Source organism: Hipposideros armiger, unplaced genomic scaffold (assembly GCF_001890085.2).
Source record: "Hipposideros armiger isolate ML-2016 unplaced genomic scaffold, ASM189008v1 scaffold_159, whole genome shotgun sequence".
Taxonomy (NCBI): domain Eukaryota; kingdom Metazoa; phylum Chordata; class Mammalia; order Chiroptera; family Hipposideridae; genus Hipposideros; species Hipposideros armiger.
Window position 1 is genome coordinate 657,204 of NW_017731509.1, and position 19,442 is coordinate 676,645.

General features: G+C 36.0%; 1 protein-coding gene and 1 pseudogene across 2 annotated transcripts in view; one reads left to right on the forward strand and one right to left on the reverse strand.

Annotated features, from left to right (window-relative positions):
* NELL1 (neural EGFL like 1) overlaps positions 1-19,442 on the reverse strand; it is an 835,074-nt gene that overhangs the window by 128,720 nt on the left and 686,912 nt on the right. The window lies entirely within an intron of this gene.
* LOC109387446 (TIMELESS-interacting protein-like) overlaps positions 1-19,442 on the forward strand; it is a 67,460-nt pseudogene that overhangs the window by 3,804 nt on the left and 44,214 nt on the right.

A 19,442-nucleotide genomic window follows, 5' to 3' on the forward strand; every position in this document is an offset into this window, starting at 1 on the left:
CAAGATAATCATGACATCATACCTGCCTCCCAGAGTTTTGTCCAATGCTTAACAAATATCTTTCTATTACATGCTTTGTCATGCAGAATTATCTCCAGGGAAAGACTGTGAAAGCCAGTGAATGGAAGTATCCGTAGGTAGTGCTAGTTCTCCACAGAAATTGGTATTAGGTGTACACATGGTGTCCTGCAACTAGCTTCATGCGTTCTCATCACTGATAGCATGTACTAACCAATACTGAATTTCAGATTTTGCAAGTTTGTGGAGAAGACAGAGCTCAGATCATGGCGAATCCATTAAAATAAGTGCCCCTTTGCAAGTTCCTATAGTAGCCAGACTAACACTCATGTTCAATAATTCTGTTTTATAATGTGGCCCATTGGTCCCAACATTTCGTGGTGAACATTTCCAGAGGCAGCAAATCCCCTGTCTAATTTGGAGACAGCTAAAATGCATCCTATGAAGTCCAGTGATCAAAACACGGAGATAAAGCTAGGGAATAACATCCTGCAGCATCCCAAGAGAAGAATGATTACATATGATGCTGGTATTCTCCTGAGCCTCCCAAGCTGGCTGGGAGCTGTTACACTTAGCTTGTTTTGAGCCATGGAAATATCTCTAGAATACCTGTCCAGGTCCAAAGTATATTTTGCAAAAAAAAGTCATATATATTTGGAGATATTCTGGGATCTGTTGAAAAGGTAACCTCATTACTCTGTGTTGCTAGTTCCCAAATGTGGCAATTTAAAAAACACGGCCAAGACTTTAATGCTTTCTAGCAAGACGTGGGAGTGTATCCTGATCTACTCTTGATTCTGAGAAGGCTATGACAACTTCAACTTTTGCATATGAGCGAAAGTGAATATATGTGATATTGAAATCTAGGTCACAGAGACCATGTAGCTTCTATCTTGTTTAAAGAAATACATGAAGTTGGGTCCCTGCACACCATGGAAGTGATCCGATTACCTTGAAACCTCCATGCTGTGAGGAAACCTTCATGCTCAAGTCACATGAAAATGCCATGTGCACTTGCTCTGGTAGATAGTCTCAACTGAGTCCCGCCATTAAGTGATCCCAGCCCAAGTTCCAGACATGTAAGTAATGAAATCTTCAGATGATTCTAGACCCAGCCATTCAAGTCACATCTGTCTTCAGAGTCTTTCCAGTTGAGGCATCAGACATCATGGACTACAGACAGGCCACCTCTGCTTGGCCATATCAGAATTACTGACCCAAGGAGCCATGAGCATTAAGTGTCATTGTTTGATGCCACTAAGTGGTAGGATAGCTTGTTACGCAGTCATCAATAACCAGAAGAACAGAAGAGGTCTGAGCTAGGTATTCTCTCAGTGACAGATGTAGATCTTATTCCTTAATGGAGGAATGCAGAAGAGGAATCTTTCCAGGGTAGGCTCTGCCAAATTAGAAAGAGGATAGGTCTGACCTGGAAATAAAAAACCTTTGCAAAATTGCCCATGACTTAGGTCCTCGGTCCCTGATGACTGGAAAGCAAAAGTTTAGGTTTAAACAAGGAGTCCAGAACTGTAAAAAAACAAGAAGTCTCATATCCATCCATACTATTCTATGATCCTTATTAATGAGGCAGGCTGAAGTGAGGCTCTAGTTCAATAAAGTTAAACATTAATTTGCTACAAATCAACTCATTAAAAATCAAACCACCAAATGATCAACTCTCCCCAAACCATCAAATACTTACACTTGGTCTTGGACATGTTACCACTTTCATTTTGCTGCAGAGCAGTGAGTGGAAGCCGACCATCACACAAATGATAGAAAAGAGTTTTCCTCTTTTGGTACATCATTAACTCATTTTCATTGCTGGGCAGAGATCCACCATGAAAGCCACGAAAGGGCAGACAGAAGGGAGGTTCCTAGAGCTAGACTCGGTAGTGTAGTTAAGATTATTTTGGATAGGTTTTAGAGAACTACTCAGCAAATTTATTCTTAGTGAATTATTTCAAGGAACCCATTTTGAATCTGTGATGCATTCCTAGGTACATTTTTTTTCTGCAGTCATCCCTTTAGTCGTTCAGTCCATCTTAAATGGTATTCAAACTGCTCTTCCATTCAGGGACAGCAGCTTGGTTAAAACTCTGGAGAGTTTTGACAACTTTCGAGAGTTTTTCTGTGGGCATGCGAAAGGAGGAGAAGTGTCCAACTCTCCAAATTGTGTTCTGTTTGGGTCATCGGGAATATGCACACTTGCCTATGTAAGCAGATGAGGACAGCTACTTGGATATACATAATAAACATGGGTGCCTTCCTTCACTCTGAGAAGTCACCACCTTTGACTAAGAACCCAGCTTCTGACAGTATGTACATGATGAGCAAGGGACCAAGAAGAAAGCTATAAAGGGCTGCTAAATCAGCCCTGGAGGAAGATTGAGTGATGGATTCCACAGCAGCTTATCTTCTTGTCCAAATATCCTGCTCTAAACCATATTACTCCCTCTGTGTGATGAATCCAATATAAATCCCACTGTTTTACCATCATATGGTTCCCACATTCCAGTAAGGGAGACTTCTTAACTCCAAAGAGAATGCCAGGTCTTAAAATATATATATATATATCCATTTTAATCATTCTCCCTCAAATTCACAAAGCCATAAACCCTGCTAAATTAAGGTATTGGAATTGACAGCAATTTGGGCTGAGCTAAGGAGCAAGCACTGCTTACTGGTATCCAGCCTGATGCAGTAACTAGATTCCTTCACATGAAAGAATTTTTAAATTCCAAAGGCAATGTCTGCTGCCTTCCTAGTTACATTTATTTGACCCAATATGCTTCTCTTTTATTTAATTCTAATTGTGTGAACCTATACATTGACTAGAGTTCCATGGCCTGATTTAATGAAATCTACTATTTGTACCAAGATGTCCATCCTATTATTGGCCTTTTAAACTCATCAGGCTTACCCACACAAGCCCATGACTGACAGATAAAAGCAAGACACACACAGCATGCAGCAGCCTAGAGAAACACCCGACACTTCTGTCAGTTGACTCTCAGTTCAGTGCTCCAGCTTTTGGCTCTGCTTCTATGGTTTTCTAACTGTTCTCCCCTGACTTCCACATTTTCTCTGTCCCTTAGGAACATGCTCTCTTTTAAGTTCCTCCATCTTCACTTTCCTCTTGACCTCTGCTGAACTACGTCAGCTGATATAATCCCAGATTAGCATTGTGGTCACAGAAACTGTCTGTCTTCAAACCATCTTCCACTGCTTCTTTTTTTAGTTCCTTTACGCAAGACGCTTCCGCTATCTGTGCTTCTGTCTCAACTACAAAATGGTCATTCTAATAGTACTGACTCCCAAAGGATGTAAGAATTTAGAGAGACTTTATAGTTAGAAGTCTTTAAGACAGAATTTAGCTCACAGTGATCACTAAATTAACATTCATTTGCTGCTGCTGTTAACTCCAATCCACCAACAATGGGAGGGAGACTGAAACCTTATATCAGTGTTTCCTAAAGTGTTCAGAAGAACTTTGATTCCTCAAGAGTTTAATAGGATTTAAGAAGGCGGAAGATCTGGTGATAAATATGTTGGGAAATGCTAGTTTAAATAAAGTTAAACTGATTTCTTAAATTCAGGACTATCCAGAATCTTAATTGAAATGTAGGTTGTCCCTGCTCCTCAATGCAAAAATTCAGGATTTTTTTAAAAAGTGGAATTACCATGAGGGCTGAGCACTGAGTGGATATTGGATACTGATAAATTCCAGGGCTGTTTTGTATTTCACCTGTATGAACCTTAAGGGAGTTATTGAGGGTTTGTTTTGTGTCAGGTATAGTGCATTGTTCATTCATTTATTTTTCATATCAATCCAGTGAAGATAAGGATTACTGAAACTCTGTAGATAAGGAAACTATGGCTTAGAGAAAAGACAGATGCCATCTCCCTGCTAGTAAGTGGTGGGTCCAAATGCAAACCCAGGGCTTCGGCCTCTGACCCAGTCCTCATTCACTGGAAAACTCAATTTCCTATGTCACTGAACATTTCTAATAATTTGGAGTGTTTTGTTCTCTGAAATAATTCGTGAGCTATGAGTTGCTTCTGTGCTTCAGAAGTGATTGTTATCAATTATGGAATTATTAACAACATTTCCCATCTGCCTCTAGTTTCCAGCTAAGAATGTTAATTAAAACACAAATCCATCGAAGAATTTGAGAAGTTTATGACTGAAGATGTTTACCAATGATTCTGGTAAAAAATGCCCAGCATGTGTTCAGTAAATAATGCAGATATTGATTTCACAATTCACTAGATGTCAATAATTCTTCCTCTAGAAAATTATATTACCTCAATGATAATGGAAGAGAGCTGTGGGTGTTTCTCTCGCCACGCGATTCACCTAGTTTACCCATTTGCCTCAGGACTAATATATCTTATCATATTTTTATATGCATCCTGCTGACACACAAACTACAGAAGAGAGGTTATAACACCTGAGAGGCTCTCACCAAATTGTTAAAGGAGAAAAATAGAACCAGGCTAGTGACAGAACTTGAGACTTTCAGGCTTTTAGCAACCAGAAGTCTACCTCTACTCCACTCAGGACTAAGGCATGGGAGAAATAGCCCAATTCATTCCCAGCCATGTAAAAAGAGCTCTACTACTTAAGGGTAGTTTCATCCAAGCTGCCCTATGACACCAAATTCTTGTCAGGAAAAAAAAAATCCTATTTCATAGCTACTTCAAGCCAATTATTCCTCTGGGAATGGAGCAGTGTAAAGGCCAGCTAATCATTTCTAATGAGCAAGGCAGGATTGTCTTTAAAAAGCCTCATAAAAGTTTGCCTACATCTTGCCATGTAAGCACTGTGCAAACTGCGACTACTGACATTGTTGACTTCTCAGATAGTTAGGCTCCAGCCATCCCAGTCTTAGGGACCTCAGCATGGTCAGTGACAGCCACATTCTCCATGCCAGCCGTCCTCAGTCACAGCCAGAACACCAGTCCTTCCAAATGAACAAACCTCTACATGACTCACGTCCATCTATTATTTGTGCATTTTCCCCATCATGTTTTTTCATCCATTTCTGGTCTTCTTTACAAATACCTTCCATTATGATCTCTGGAACACCTCTTCTAAGGTAAACAGCCCCAATGCCATGTCATCCTCAACTCTTCCCAGAACTCCTTCATCTCCTGGTGTGAGCCCATTAATTCTATATTCATTCATTTGTCTATGAAGTGAATGAGTTGACACTCAGCATTAATTATGCATCAGGCAATAGTCAAAGCATGAGACACTAACATTCAATAAGAAAATCCATCTCCTTATACCACAATGCTATACAGTCTGGGATCATTCTCATAGTGCCCTTTGCTGATCCTAAATCCTTATTTCCTTGACCCTCATGAGCACCCCTTTCATCCTATAAGGCTCATGTCACCCCACTTTCGCACCTTTGCTCTACCTCACATTTCTATCATCTAGAGGTCTTCTCACTCCATTTCATCTACTAAGCATTTTGAAATATGCCTCGCAGTCTTTATCTCCACTCTTGATTACTACCATCATAGAAATGATGTAATCTTTCATTTTTTTCACAGAAGTTTGGGTAGCTCATCCAACTATCTAACCATGGAACCTCAAAGTCTTCAACTTGCTTGATGCCAAAATTGTATCAACTTTCCACTTCAGCCCTTTTCACTTTACCCCTGACTCCCCTCAATTACTGCCGCCCCTCCTGTCACTCTTCTCATTTTTCATTTCCCTCAGCCCCTTAAAATCTCTTTATCCACTTAAAATCTCTTTATTCTATAGTAAGCTTAAATCCCAATCAGCTTCATCTATTGGTAACACCCTCTCTTTTGACTGAAACTTCCTACTAAACTACAATTTTCCATTCATCCAGGCTTCTTTTGTTTTCTCTCCTACACCAAGGCATGTAACTACTTTTGGAGAAAATACATATAATTTTGTGAACTGGTGGCACTTCAAATAGGTGATCTTAAGATGACCCTCAGAGGATGCAGCCATTTCTTTTTCTTGTTGTCTCTGGTCAGATCCCTCCAATTTTCCCACAGTGATTATTACATAAGTTTTAAGTCTCTCCTTATCAAAGTTGCCCAACTCCTCTCTCAGCAGAAGGCTGGAGATAAACATGAATTTCAGGACCACAATTTCTTAGTGTGCATAACTTATCTTCTCCATGCCTTGGTTTGCTTACTTTTAATAGTAGATTTAAACATATATATTTATTTATATATAATACAAATTATATATATAATACAAAATTATGTGAATATTAAAAACAATACAAAATATGACACAAAATTAACCCTTTATACGTTACTGATATTGTGAGGTCATGATGATGATGATGAAGAAGGATATGCCTCTCATTTAATGGGGGGAAAAATCGTTTAATTTCCTTCCCCACATCTATAAATATCCTTCTGTTTTTCCCTTGTAGGTAGATGTATATCTCTACCTCAAATTAACCCTTAGATCACTGTTGTGATCTAGTCTCTTTAAGTCTATGATGAATGATGAAACATTGTTCAATTTTCTAGTTTTTTGTACTCATTTCTATATTTATACCTTTTAAATTTTTCAACATTTGGATTATTCTCTATATTCAGTTTTATTTTTGTTTTTCATTTTTTCATTCACCAATGTATTGTAAGAACATTTCCCCCAATAATTTGAGTCTTTGAAAATAGGATTTCAATGGTTGTGTAACACTCTAAGAATACACTATAATTTATATAACTATGCCTTCTTTGTTGGGTACAAAGATTGTTTCCATTTTTCATTATTAAAATGATGCTGTGATTATTATCCTTGTACATAAATCTTCATCTGCATCTCTAATTCTATCCACAGGGTAGAATTCCATAAGTAGACTCACATAGTCAAAAACTATATTTTTAAGGCTCTTTACACACATTATCAAATTGCTTTAAAAAAAGATTATACCAATTTATACACCCACCAGCTGTGTATGAAAAAAGTTGGTCTCACCATACTCACACTGTCATTAAAAACATTTCCTGCTAATTTTTATTCAATTATGTTTGACATTCAATATTATTTTGTATTGGTTTCAGGTGTACAGTGCAGTGGTAAGACACTTATACAATTTATAAGGTGATCCCCCAGATAAGTCTAGTTCCCATCTGGCACTATACAAAGTTATGACAATATTATCAACTATATTACCTATGCAGCAATTTATAACCTCATAACTATTTTGTAAATACCAATTTGTACTTTTTAATCTCTTCACCTTTTTCATCCAGCCCCCCAAGTCCCCTCCCATCTGGAAACCACCAGTTTGTTCTATGTATCTATGAGTCTGTTTCTGCCTTGTTTTTTTGTTTATATTGTTCTTTGGATTCCACATGTGAGATCACATAGTATTTGTCTTTTTCTGTCTGACTTACTTCACTTAGCATAATATCCTTTACAACTATGCATGCTGTCACAAATGGCAAGATTCCATTTGTTATGGTTGAGTAATATTCCATTGTATGTATGTACCACATCCTCTATCAAATTATCAATTGATGGGCCCTTAGATTGCTTCCATATCTTGGCCATTGGAAATAGTGCTGCAGTAAACATAGGGGTTGTATATTTTTTAAATTAATGTTTTGGATTTCTTCAGATAAATACCCAGAAGTGGAATTGCTGGATCATAAGGTAGTTCTATTTTTAGAATAGAAAATTGTCTGCACCAATTTGCAATCCTACCAACAGTGCAAAAGGGTTCCCTTTTCTCCACATCTTTGTCAACCCTTGTTTTTTGATTTATTGATGAAAGCCACTCTCACAGGTGTGAGGTGATAGCTCACTGTGGTTTTAATTTGCATTTCTCTGATGATTAATGATATTAAGCATATTTTCATATGTCTATTGGTCATCTGTATGTTCTCTTTGGAGAAATGTCTACTCAGGTCCTCTGCCCATTTTTTAATTGGAGTGTTTGTTCTTTTGGTGTTGACTTGTATGAGTTCTTTATAAATTCTGGATATTAACCTCTTATCAGATGTATCATGGGTGAATATCTCCTCCCATTCAGTAGCTTGTCTATTCATTTTGTTGATAGTTTTCTATGCTGTGGAAAAACTTTTTATTTTGACCTAATCCCATTTGTTTATTGTTTGTTTCCCTTACCTAAAGAGATATATCAGAAAAAAATATATATTACTATGAGCGATGGCAAGGACTTTATTGCCTTGTTTTCTTTTAGGAGTTTTATGATTCCGGGTTTTACATTTAAGTCTTTTATTCATTTTGAGTTTATTCTTGTATATGGAGTAAGAAGATGGCTGTTTCATTCTTTTGCATGTATCTGTCCAGTTTTCTCAACACTTAGTATTGAACTGACTGTGTTTACTCCATTGTATATTCTTGCCTCATCACAGATACTTTTTGGAAGTGCTGAAAAGGCTGCACGAAAAAGTTAGGTGACCTGAACTTTTCACCAACAATTTATGGCTCTTGCATCACGACAATGCACCAGCTCACACAGCACTGTCTGTGAGGGAGTTTTTGACCAGTAAACAACTGTATTGCAACATCCTCCCTACTCACCTGATCTGGCCGCCAATGACTTCTTTCTTTACCCAAAGATAAAGAAAATATTGAAAGGAAGACATTTTGATGACATTCAGGACATCAAGGGTAATACGATGATGGCTCTCATGGCCATTCCAGAAAGAGAGTTCCAAAATTGCTTTGAAGGGTGGACTAAGCACTGGCATCAGTGCATAGCTTCCTTAAGGGGAGTACTTCAAAGGTGACTATAGTGATGTTCAGCAATGAGGTATGTAGCACTTTTTCTAGGATAAGTTCACAAACTTAATTGTCAGACCTCATGTCATGTTAAATACTGGACCCATCTTGCATACTGGGAATAAATCCCACTTGATCATCGTGTATGATCTTTTTAAAGTGTTTTTGAATTCAGTGTACTAGTACTTTGCTGCGGACTTTTACATCTATGTTCATCAAGAATAGTAGCCTATAATTTTCTTTTTTTGTAATGTTTTTGTCTGGTTTTGGAATCAGGGTAATAGTGGCCTCACTGAATGAGCGTGAGAGTCTCCCTCCTCTTGAATTTTTTGGAATAGTTTGAGAATATGTGTTAATTCTTTTTTGAATACTTGGTACAATTACCTGTGAAGCCATCCTGTCCAGGATTTTTGTTGGGAATTTTTTGATTACTGATTCAATTTCATTAGTAGTAATAGGTCAGTTCAGATTTTCTGTTTCTTCTTGATTCAATCTTGGAAGATTGTATGTTTCTAGGAATTTATCCATTTCTTCCAGATTGTCCAATTTGTTGGCATATAATTGCTTATGGTATTTTCTTAAATTCTTTTAAGAAAGGATTAATTTCTGTGCTATTTGTTGTCATGTCTTCTTTTTTTTTAAATTTAATTTTTTAATTATTTTTTAGCTAAGCCTTCCTGCCACCTGTTGGCAGCTCAGCTCAGGCCGGGACTCGAACCGCTGTTGCTCAGAGCTCGCACTGTGGAGCGAGCTCTTAACCAACTGAGCCACTCGGCTGGCCCGATGTCTCCTTTCATATTTCTGATTTTATTTATTTGGGTCCTTTATTTTTCTTTTCTTGATGAGTCTGGATAAAGGTTTATCAATTTTGCTTATCTTTTCAAAGAACCAGCTCTTGGTTTCATTGATCTTGTGTATTTTTTTTTTAAGACTTTCTTTCGTTTATTTCTGTTCTGATCTTATTATTTCCTGTCTTCTGTTCGTTCACTTTTGGCTTTGTTTACTGTTCTTTTTCTATTTTTTCTAGTTCCTTTAAGTGTAAGGTTAGATTGTTTAAGATTTTTTTGTTTCTTTAGATATGCTTGTATTGCTATGAATTTCCCTCTTAAAACTGCTTTCACTTTGTCCCATAGATTTTGGAGCATTGTGTTTTCATTTTCATTTGTCTCAAGGTAGCTCTTGCTTTCTTCCTTGACCTTGTTGTTGACCCATGCATTGTTTAGTAGCATGTTATTCAGCCTCCATGTGTTTGTGTTTTTCAGTTTTTTCTTGTAACTGATTTCTAGTTTCACAGCATTATGTTCAGAGAAGACACTTGATAAGATTTCAATCTTCCCAGATTTACTGAGATGAGTTTTGTGACCTAACATGTGGTCTATCTTGGAAAATGTTCCATGTGTACTTGAACAGTATGTGTATTCTGCTGCTTTGGGGTGAGATGCTCTAAAAATATCAATTAAATCCATGTGGTCTAGTGAGTCATTTAAGGCTGATGTTTCTTTATTGATTTTCTGTCTGGAAAATCTGTTCATTAGTGTCAGTGGAGTTTCAAGTCCCCTACTCTAACTGTATTACTGTCGATCTCTCCCTTTATGTCAGTCAATATTTGCTTTATATATTTAGGTGCTCCTATGTTGTGTGCATAGATGTTTACTAGGGTTATATTCTCTTGTTGGATTGATCCTTTTATCAGCATGCAATGTCCTTCTTTGTCTCTTATTATAATATTTTTTAAAGTCTATTTTGTCTGATATAAGTATTGCTACTCCAGATTTTTTTCATTTCCATGTGCATAAAATATATTTTTCCTTTTAACTAAAATTTCAACCTCTCCCTCTCTATTAGTTCTTACAACAATGGCTAAAATATATTTAAGTATTTTACCTCATGAAAATAACAATTTTCTACCCATTGTCTTTCTATGGATACTATCTTATTCTTCTTCCTTTCACAGCCAGGTTTACTGGGAAGTGATTAGTCTTCAGGCTGGGTCCCTATCATCTAATCTTCCTACTGTTACCTTAATTGGGCCCCCACCTCTCCACTAGCAAATGTTACCACTGACCTCCTAACTACTCAGTCCAGCAGATTGTCCTTGTCATTTTTTTATACATTAAATTCAAGCATGTGACACTGTTAACTCTTTTCTAGAAATTCTCATTTCCCTTGGCTTCTGAGACATGCTTTTCTTCTGTTTTTCCTCATTAACCATTCTTTCCCAGGGGTGACTATTCTATAAGTCATCTTCTCTTCCTCCTTATATTTCCTCTAGATTATTTAATCTACATTAATGGCTTTGGCAATATCCTATTGCTGATAAACCCCTAAACTTTACCTTTAGCTCAACTTCTTCCATAAACTATAATAAGGAAATTATGTTCAAATGTCTATTTGATTTAAGTAGATATCCTTGGGAGCTTAAAGCCTAAAAGTCTGAAATTAAATTTCTTTTTCTCCCCAAACTCCTACTCTTGTATTGACGATTTTGGTGAAGGGCTCAGCTATCCTTGCCTATCTTTAAGAAAGACATCTGGAAGTGATGAATTTATCTCACTGTTCTTAACCAACAGTCAATAAAGTCCTGCAAAATAATGTTCAACCCTACACAACTGACTCTCACAAACCCTTCAGTCTTATCTGAAACTGCACTCACCTCCATCATCTTCTGGGTTTTCCCACTTCATATTTCTTCTAGATTACAGAGCACAATATGACTCATATCTCTAAGACTTTTGCATTTCCCCCCATAATATTCCACCCACACAACACACATTATACCAACCTACCCAGCAAAGAACTAGTCAATTTTCAAATCAGCACCATGAAAACTTCCTAAAACAAGACTTTTTTTTGCTCAGCTAGAATTGGCCTTTTCTTCCCCTGCACTTAAAACTCAACACTTACATATCTTTTCCTATTCAATCTTAGAACACTTCCCTAAATGTACTTATTTATATATTTTTCATCTGCTAAATTGCCAGCTCCTTGAGGGATGTGCCATTTCTGTTTCTCTTTGTAATCACAGTTTAGGAAATTTATCAAGAGATTTCAGAAATGATCCTGGCATTCTGAAGTCAATATATCAGGTTAAAGAAATTGTATCTTAAAAAATCACCTTCTTTAAAAATGTGTTCTGGTCTCACAATCTTATAGAAAACAGGTGTATATCTTCCTCTGCACCACATACATATTTCTGATGAAATTCCCACTATACTCCTTCTACAAACCATGTCTTATTTTATAGCATTTTTTTGTTGTTGTTTACATTGTTTTCTTGCTCCTTGAAAAAAGATCCAGGTTCTTATTCATCTTTTTGTTGCTATAAAGCCTAGATTAATAGATTCCCAATAAATAATTTGTTTATGCAGGTGAATATAAAAAATGACAACACAAAATCAATATGAAGAAAATATAAAAATCTACTGAGGGAATACTTCTGCACCACCCTAAAAAGAAATGCACTGCTGCACTAAAAAAGTAGAAAACTAGAAGAAATATTTATAAAGCAACTTTTTCAGACTATAAAGGACAGGCAGTACATAGCAGTGACTTCTACGAGAAGTGAAAAGAGAAAGTAAGTCACATAATTCCCCCTAGCATACTGCCAGTATCTAGGCCACAGTGGGTAGGTGGAGAGAAAGAGAGAGAGACAGAGAGAGAGAAAACCCCAAACAGCAGATTAGATTTTGCAGATGATAAATCAGTAAAAGTGAAGCCATAACAATGGAATCTATCCACAATGAGGCATAGAAAAAAATAAAATGAACAGAATCTGAGTGACCTGTAGGACAATATCAAGCAGTATAGCACACAAATAACTGGAGCCCTGGGAAAAATGGGGTGAAAGGATGTCAGAAAATAAGTTATGTGAAATTAATAACTTATTAGAAATAATTACTAAATTTATGGTCATAATTTTTCCAAATTTGATGTAAACCATAACATATCTAAGAAATCCACCAAACTCTAAACAGAAGACATAAAGAAAATCCCACCAAGGCAAATATTAATCAAATGGATAAAAACCAAGGATAAAAAAAAAATCTCAAAAAGCCACCAGATTAAAAAAATACATTAAATAAAAAGGAGTAATAACAAGAATGATCACATATTTCAAAAAAACATTCAAACCAGACAGACAAGATCATTTTTTAATATGTTGAAAGGAAAATCTGTCAACCTGTAATTCTACATTCAGTGAAAATATCTTTCAATAATAAAAGTATAAAAAAGAAAAAAAAAGTACAAAAAGTCATTTTTAGGCAAACAAAAGCTAAGAAAATCAATCACCAACCAACTTACAGTATACTGAATATTTAAGAAAATTCTTGACATAGAAGGAATTTGGATTAAAAAATATAATTAAAGAGCTCTAGAAATGGAAAACATGGGAGTAAGTATAAAAGAAACTTTTTCTTCATTTTTACCTTTGAAAAGATAAGTTGCCCTTAAAAACCTAATATTTAGGGCCGGCCGAGTGGCGTGATGGTTAAGAACTGGCTTGGGACGCCAGAGGGCCCCGGTTCGGATCCCACATATGAGGGCCAGTGACACTGCCCTCCACAGCTAAGATACTGAACAACAGCTCAACCTGGAGCTGGGCTGCCATGAGTCACCGGCGACGGCGTAGGCTGCAGACCCTGTGGCAGTGGATTGCCATGGGCTACCGTATATAGCCAGCAGCCAGCGTGAACGGCCAGCAGCCACAGTGAGCGGCCATCCAGAAGCCGGCGACTGATCTGCCTCACCCGGGAAGAGCACAATGATGGTGCCAACTTGGGCCAGTGAAGTGACGTCCTCCACAACTAGACTGAAGAACAAAACGACAGCAACTTCTCTGTTCCCCTTCCCCCAATTCCCCAGCACTGTTCCCATCCCCCCAATTCCCCAATAAAAATCTATAAAAAAAACCAACCTAATATTTATCTATTTTGGAGTTTATTGCATGTGTATACATAAAATGTATGGCTAAAACAGCACAAAGGATAGAAAGGGGAAAATAGAAATTTACTGTTATATAAGTATTAAAAAACTGTGATAAGGTGCTTGCACTATATGTGAAACAATTTAATATTATTTGAAGGTCAACTGTGATAAGTTAAAGATGTGTATTGTAAACCCTGAAGCAACATCTAAAAAAATAAAACAAAGACTTACAGCTAAAAAGCTAATAGTCAAGATAAAATGGATTCATAAAAAACAATCCTAAAGAAGGTGGGAAAAGAGGGGGGGAAAGTGAACAAAGAACAGATAGTATAAATGAAATACAAATAGCAATACGGTAGCTTAAAACCCAAACATAAAATAATTGCTTTAAATGCAAATAGCCTAACCATTCCAATTAAAAGGCAGAGATTGTGAGATTGGATAAAAAAAAAAACACAAGACCCAATTATATGCTATCAAAGTAAATCACTGAAATATAAAGACACAGATATGGAAAGCTATACCATGAATACATCAATTATAAGAAAGTAGAGTAACTATGGTTACATCAGACAAAGTATACTTCAGAACAAGTAATGACAAGGGATATTATATAATGATCAAAAACTTCAATTAATCAATAAGACATAGTGATCCTAAATGTGTATGCACATACTAATATTCAAAGTACATGAAGAAATAACTGATAGGCTTAAAAAAGAAATAGACAAATCCACAATTATAGTTGGATATTTAAAGACTAGTCTTTCAATAATTGATAGAACAAGTAGACAATTAATTAGTAATGACAGAAGAGTTGAATAACACTATCAACCAACTTGATCTAATTAACATGTATAAAATCCTCCACTCAAAATTCCTTTGAAGAGCACATGAAACATTTAATAAGTTAGATTATATTCTAGACTATTTAACAATTCTGAATAAAAGAAAACAAAAATTACAACTACAAATTTTAGAGATGTCACATCGATACTCAGGGAAAATTATAAACAACCATAAAACAAACAACTTAGACCAAATGAATAAATTCCTTGAAAGCACCAAGTACCAAGGTCATTCAAGAAAAAAAATGCATGTCTTCCACTTGGGCCAAAGTACAGTCATAGAGACTAGTTTTACCAACTTGATACAACCAAAATACACAGGCAAAATACATTATATAACTGTTTTCAAGACATTAGGCATCAGGCTTATGTTTTGATACCTTTAAAAAGGATGAAATAATTTTGAAAAGAAGAAAAAAGATGGAGGAAAATCTATCTTATTCCAAGATTATTATCAAGCTACAATGATAAATTCATGTAGCTGGTGCTGGTTTAAAAATAGACAAATAGATCAATGGAAAAGAATAGAGTCCAGAAATAAGACCCAAAGACAATTCAGTAGAGAAAGGTAAGTCTTTTCAACAAATGATGATGGAACAATGGATAGCCATGTGCAAAAGAAAAGAAAAAACAAAAAAACCTTTGATTTATACTTTTCTTAATTTAAAAAATTAACTCAAAATGTATCATAGACCTAAATACTAAACATTAAAATTTCTAGGGGAATATGTCTGGAGAAAATCTTTGTAACGATGGGTTAAACTAACATTTCTTAGATGCAATAACAAGGATACGCTTCATAGAAGAACAAATTGGACTTCATCAAAATTAAAAATTTCTTTTCAAAAAAACTTGTTAAGAGAATGAAAACACAATCAACACACTGGGAGGAAATATTTGCAAAGCATGTATCAGATAAAGGGATTTTATCCAAATACATAAGGACCTCTCAAAACTCAATAAAAAGAAAATGGCCCAATTTTCAAAATGAGTAGAAAAGTTGAACAGAAAATCCACAATAAAGACATCTGGATGGCGAGTAAGCACATGCAAACATTATTGCGCATGCGTGCGTGCACACACTGAGATACCACTAGACACTTCAAATAATTATTCTGAATGAAAAACTTCAAAGAGCATATATTGTATGATTCCATTGATATAAAACTCTAGAAAATGCAAACTAACATATAGTGGGAGAAACCAGATGAGTAGGTTTAATTGCCAGGGAGGAAGAGAAGAGTAGGAAATTACAAAGACAGATGTGGAAACTTAGGATTGACCGATATTTTCACCATACTGATTGTGGTGATGGTTTTATGGGTGCATACCTATATAAAACTCATCAAATTGTAAACTTGAAACAGGTGCTCTTTTGTTCTATGTTAATTAGGCCTCAATAAAGTGTTATAAATAATATATACACATGTATTTGATTGTGTATGTATATATTAAGGTGAAATTTGCACATTAAGTGGTCAATATTCTGCAACAGAAAGTAATTATAAATAAATTATAATGACATGGGGGATTCTTAGGATATGATTTTAAGACTGATTACCAGGCTAAAAAATGAAAATATTATCCAAACTCACTGGGTAGAATAAAATTGTGAACAAAATACAAAGAAAAGTACAAGAAACTGTAATCAACAGTAGCATCAAATTTTCTAAGAACAATAAGATGGATTATTTTATGATCAGAAAAAAATGTTTTTAATCTAATTTCAATGGTAATATTAGCGAAAACTCAAAATAGTGATAACATCCAGTATTGGTAGAGTGATGACATGGGCCTTCTCTTACCCAGCTGGTGGGAGTACTAAGTATAGTTCCTATGGAGAACAATTTAGCTATGTGTAATAGGACCCTTCAACTTGTGCATAGCAGGAAACAATTTCACTTCCAGATATTTTATCTGAGGGCAGATCAACAAATGTGCAAAGATGAAGTACATAGATGATCCTGGCAGCTCTTCTTAAGCTAATTTTCCTTTGTTGTTCAATCATAAACTGCCTGGGGTGATGACAATGTAGGTCTACTGTATTCTGTTAAGGAGAAAAAGGTTAAAATTCTTTATAGCATGATCTCAATTTAATTTTAAAATGTGGTGTCAATTTACATGAAGTGGGAGGGTGTTGTTGAGAGGAGTGTATATGTGTGTGTATATATAAAGAAAATGTCTGTAATTATAGATACAAAATATTAACATGGGTTATTTCTGGTTAGAAGAAAAAACACTGATTATTATTTTCCCTTTTATGACTTGATAGTATCTGAATGTTCTGCAATGAAACTGCAATAAATTTTATAATCAGAAAAACACTGTTTCCATTTTAAATTCCACTTCCATTTTGAAGGGGAAAAAAAAGACAAAAGATCCTTAAATTTCATGACTATCATGTTTGCCTCTCATGAGGTACTCTTTTTTTTTCCCTTTATTTTGTTTTATTTATTTATTTACTTTATTTTATTTTATTTATTTTTTTAGTTGGAAATTTTTGTTTGTTTGTTTTTTATTATGAAATACACAATTTTTAGAATTAGTTTCACCTGTACAACAGAGTGCAATAGTTATACTTTTTACCCTCGAAGTGACAACCCCCCATCCCCAATCCGCCACCCCATTTCCCCCCAGTATCCTACATATCTATCAGAATTGTTCCTCTCCATGCAAATCTTTAGTAAAAGGCGAAAGATTTATTCGATCTGAAGAGAAACCAGAGTATGATGAGGTACTCTTTATCTAAACAACTACACTCACTCAATAATACAAACATCAAAAGTCATTCATTAGCATTAGCCATCCTTCTAGTTCATAATCAGTGCACCAAAAAAAGTAAGACAACAAACTTTTCTACTTACAGGGAACAGTAAAGTTAATCGTGGCCAATTTCTACTTCCAGGTCTTAAATTATTAGCATCCTCATCCATGATCACGGTGTTTACACTGTTGGTCTCGCCTCTCAGGTAAACTCTAAATATACATGGTGCTGAGGTATCATTGTCAAGTAATGCCTCAGCTGCAATGCTCCATTACAGGCTGGCTTCTTTCAATCTTCTGTTGAGTGCAGACTTGTATTACCTATCTCTGAGGACAAGAGATGCCTCTACTGAACTTAGAGTTCCATGCACATAACAAGTGCTCAATTAATATATGTGAAATAACTCAATATGCTTAGTGTTTGATGGGCTGTACCTAAACGTACCCCAAATTTAATTGGAGTGCTTGACACAGCTGGACTACCCTGAATAACTTCACTTTTTGTTTAACTAAAATAAATTTTGTCCATCTTCATTCCTATTGACTCATCATTAACTGTCTTGAACAAGTACTTATGGAGTGTCTCCTCTGAGAGGATTACAGTGCAAGGTGGTGGACGAGACCAAAAAGAGCCATGCAATCATGAAGCTTATTCTCTCTTGTTGGACACAGACAAATCAGGAACTATTTGGCCAGGGCTGATACAGGGGTGATTGATAGGATTCCGGAAGCCGGGCCCCGAGTCACAACCCTGGGCAATCTGAAAAGGCTTCCTATCAGATTTATCTTCAATGACACCTGAAAAAGGAGCAGGCATTAACCAAGTCAACAGAGCAGCTGTGTGAACACAGTAAATTTTTCAAAAAAATCAGTCTGTTTTCTTTTCTGTTTTAGTAAGTAAAACAATATGTCTTTTCTGATGACTTAGGATCAGAGTAAAGAAGTTGCAGATGAACTTACATTAGAGGGTCCCATAGATATTATTTTGTTAGTTATTTTAATTAAATAATTTCTACGCATTAAGATATCTATCTAGGGAGTGATATAAGTAACATAGTAAAATCACTGGTTAAATATGTATTCCATGAAGTCAGGCTCTTTTTAATCAAGTTTTCACTGTGTATCCAAATGTAAAAACAAAGACAAATTAAATTGAATGCGGGGCTGTTTAGCCAAGGCATTAATGAAACATCTTGTTGAAGATGTACTGCCTACTGATGCCAGATCTTATCAAACAACTGACAAGAAAATATAAGTGACATTTACAGAGACGCTAAAGAGCCAAACTCTTACCATACATTATTTAAATCCTCCTAGCTGCCCTGAAAAGCAGGTATCTTTATCCCCATTAGAGCTACGAAACTGTGGCTTGAGAGTTACAGTTTAAATTCAGATCTGTCGAATGCAAAAGCTGCATCACACAGCCTTTAGTGATTGTGCATGTAATATTAGCACAGAATAGTGTGAAAATACAAAGAAGTACAGGCATAATCCTAAAGCCAGAGAACTATGTGATATAGCTGGGAGGGTTAAACACATCAAAAGACAATTCAGAACATAACAAAATATGCCAAGTGACAAATGAGTGGTGTGTCTGTACACACACACACACACACACACACACACACACACACACACACACACGTGCATGGCCCAGCACGAGAGATGAAATGATGATTCAGGGTTGTCCTAAAACACACTATGAAAAGGAGGGATTTCAAAGATAGGCAATTTTTCTGAAAGGCAGAACCGGGAGGACATCTGAGGTAGAACAAACAATACGAGTCAAAGTTTGGTGTAGGAAACCTGTGTTTTGGAGAATAGAGCCAGTTCAGTGTTGGTGTGGACATGATCCTGTTAGGCTAGATGTGGGTGGTAAGGTAAAAAAGGTTTAAGAATAAAGGAGTTATCAACATTTGCAAAACACAGCAGGCTCTGTAGGACTGTGAACTAAGTATAGATAACACCTATAATTCTTGCTTTTCATAAATTTTACAGAATTTTCCAATTCACTCAGGTAAATGTGACTGTCAGAAGGAAAAGCCTTTAACATAATTCTGGTCTATAAGTAATAAATGAGAATTGAAGACGCTTTGTGAAAGCAAGCAGCCCTGGGACCCCAGCGCTCT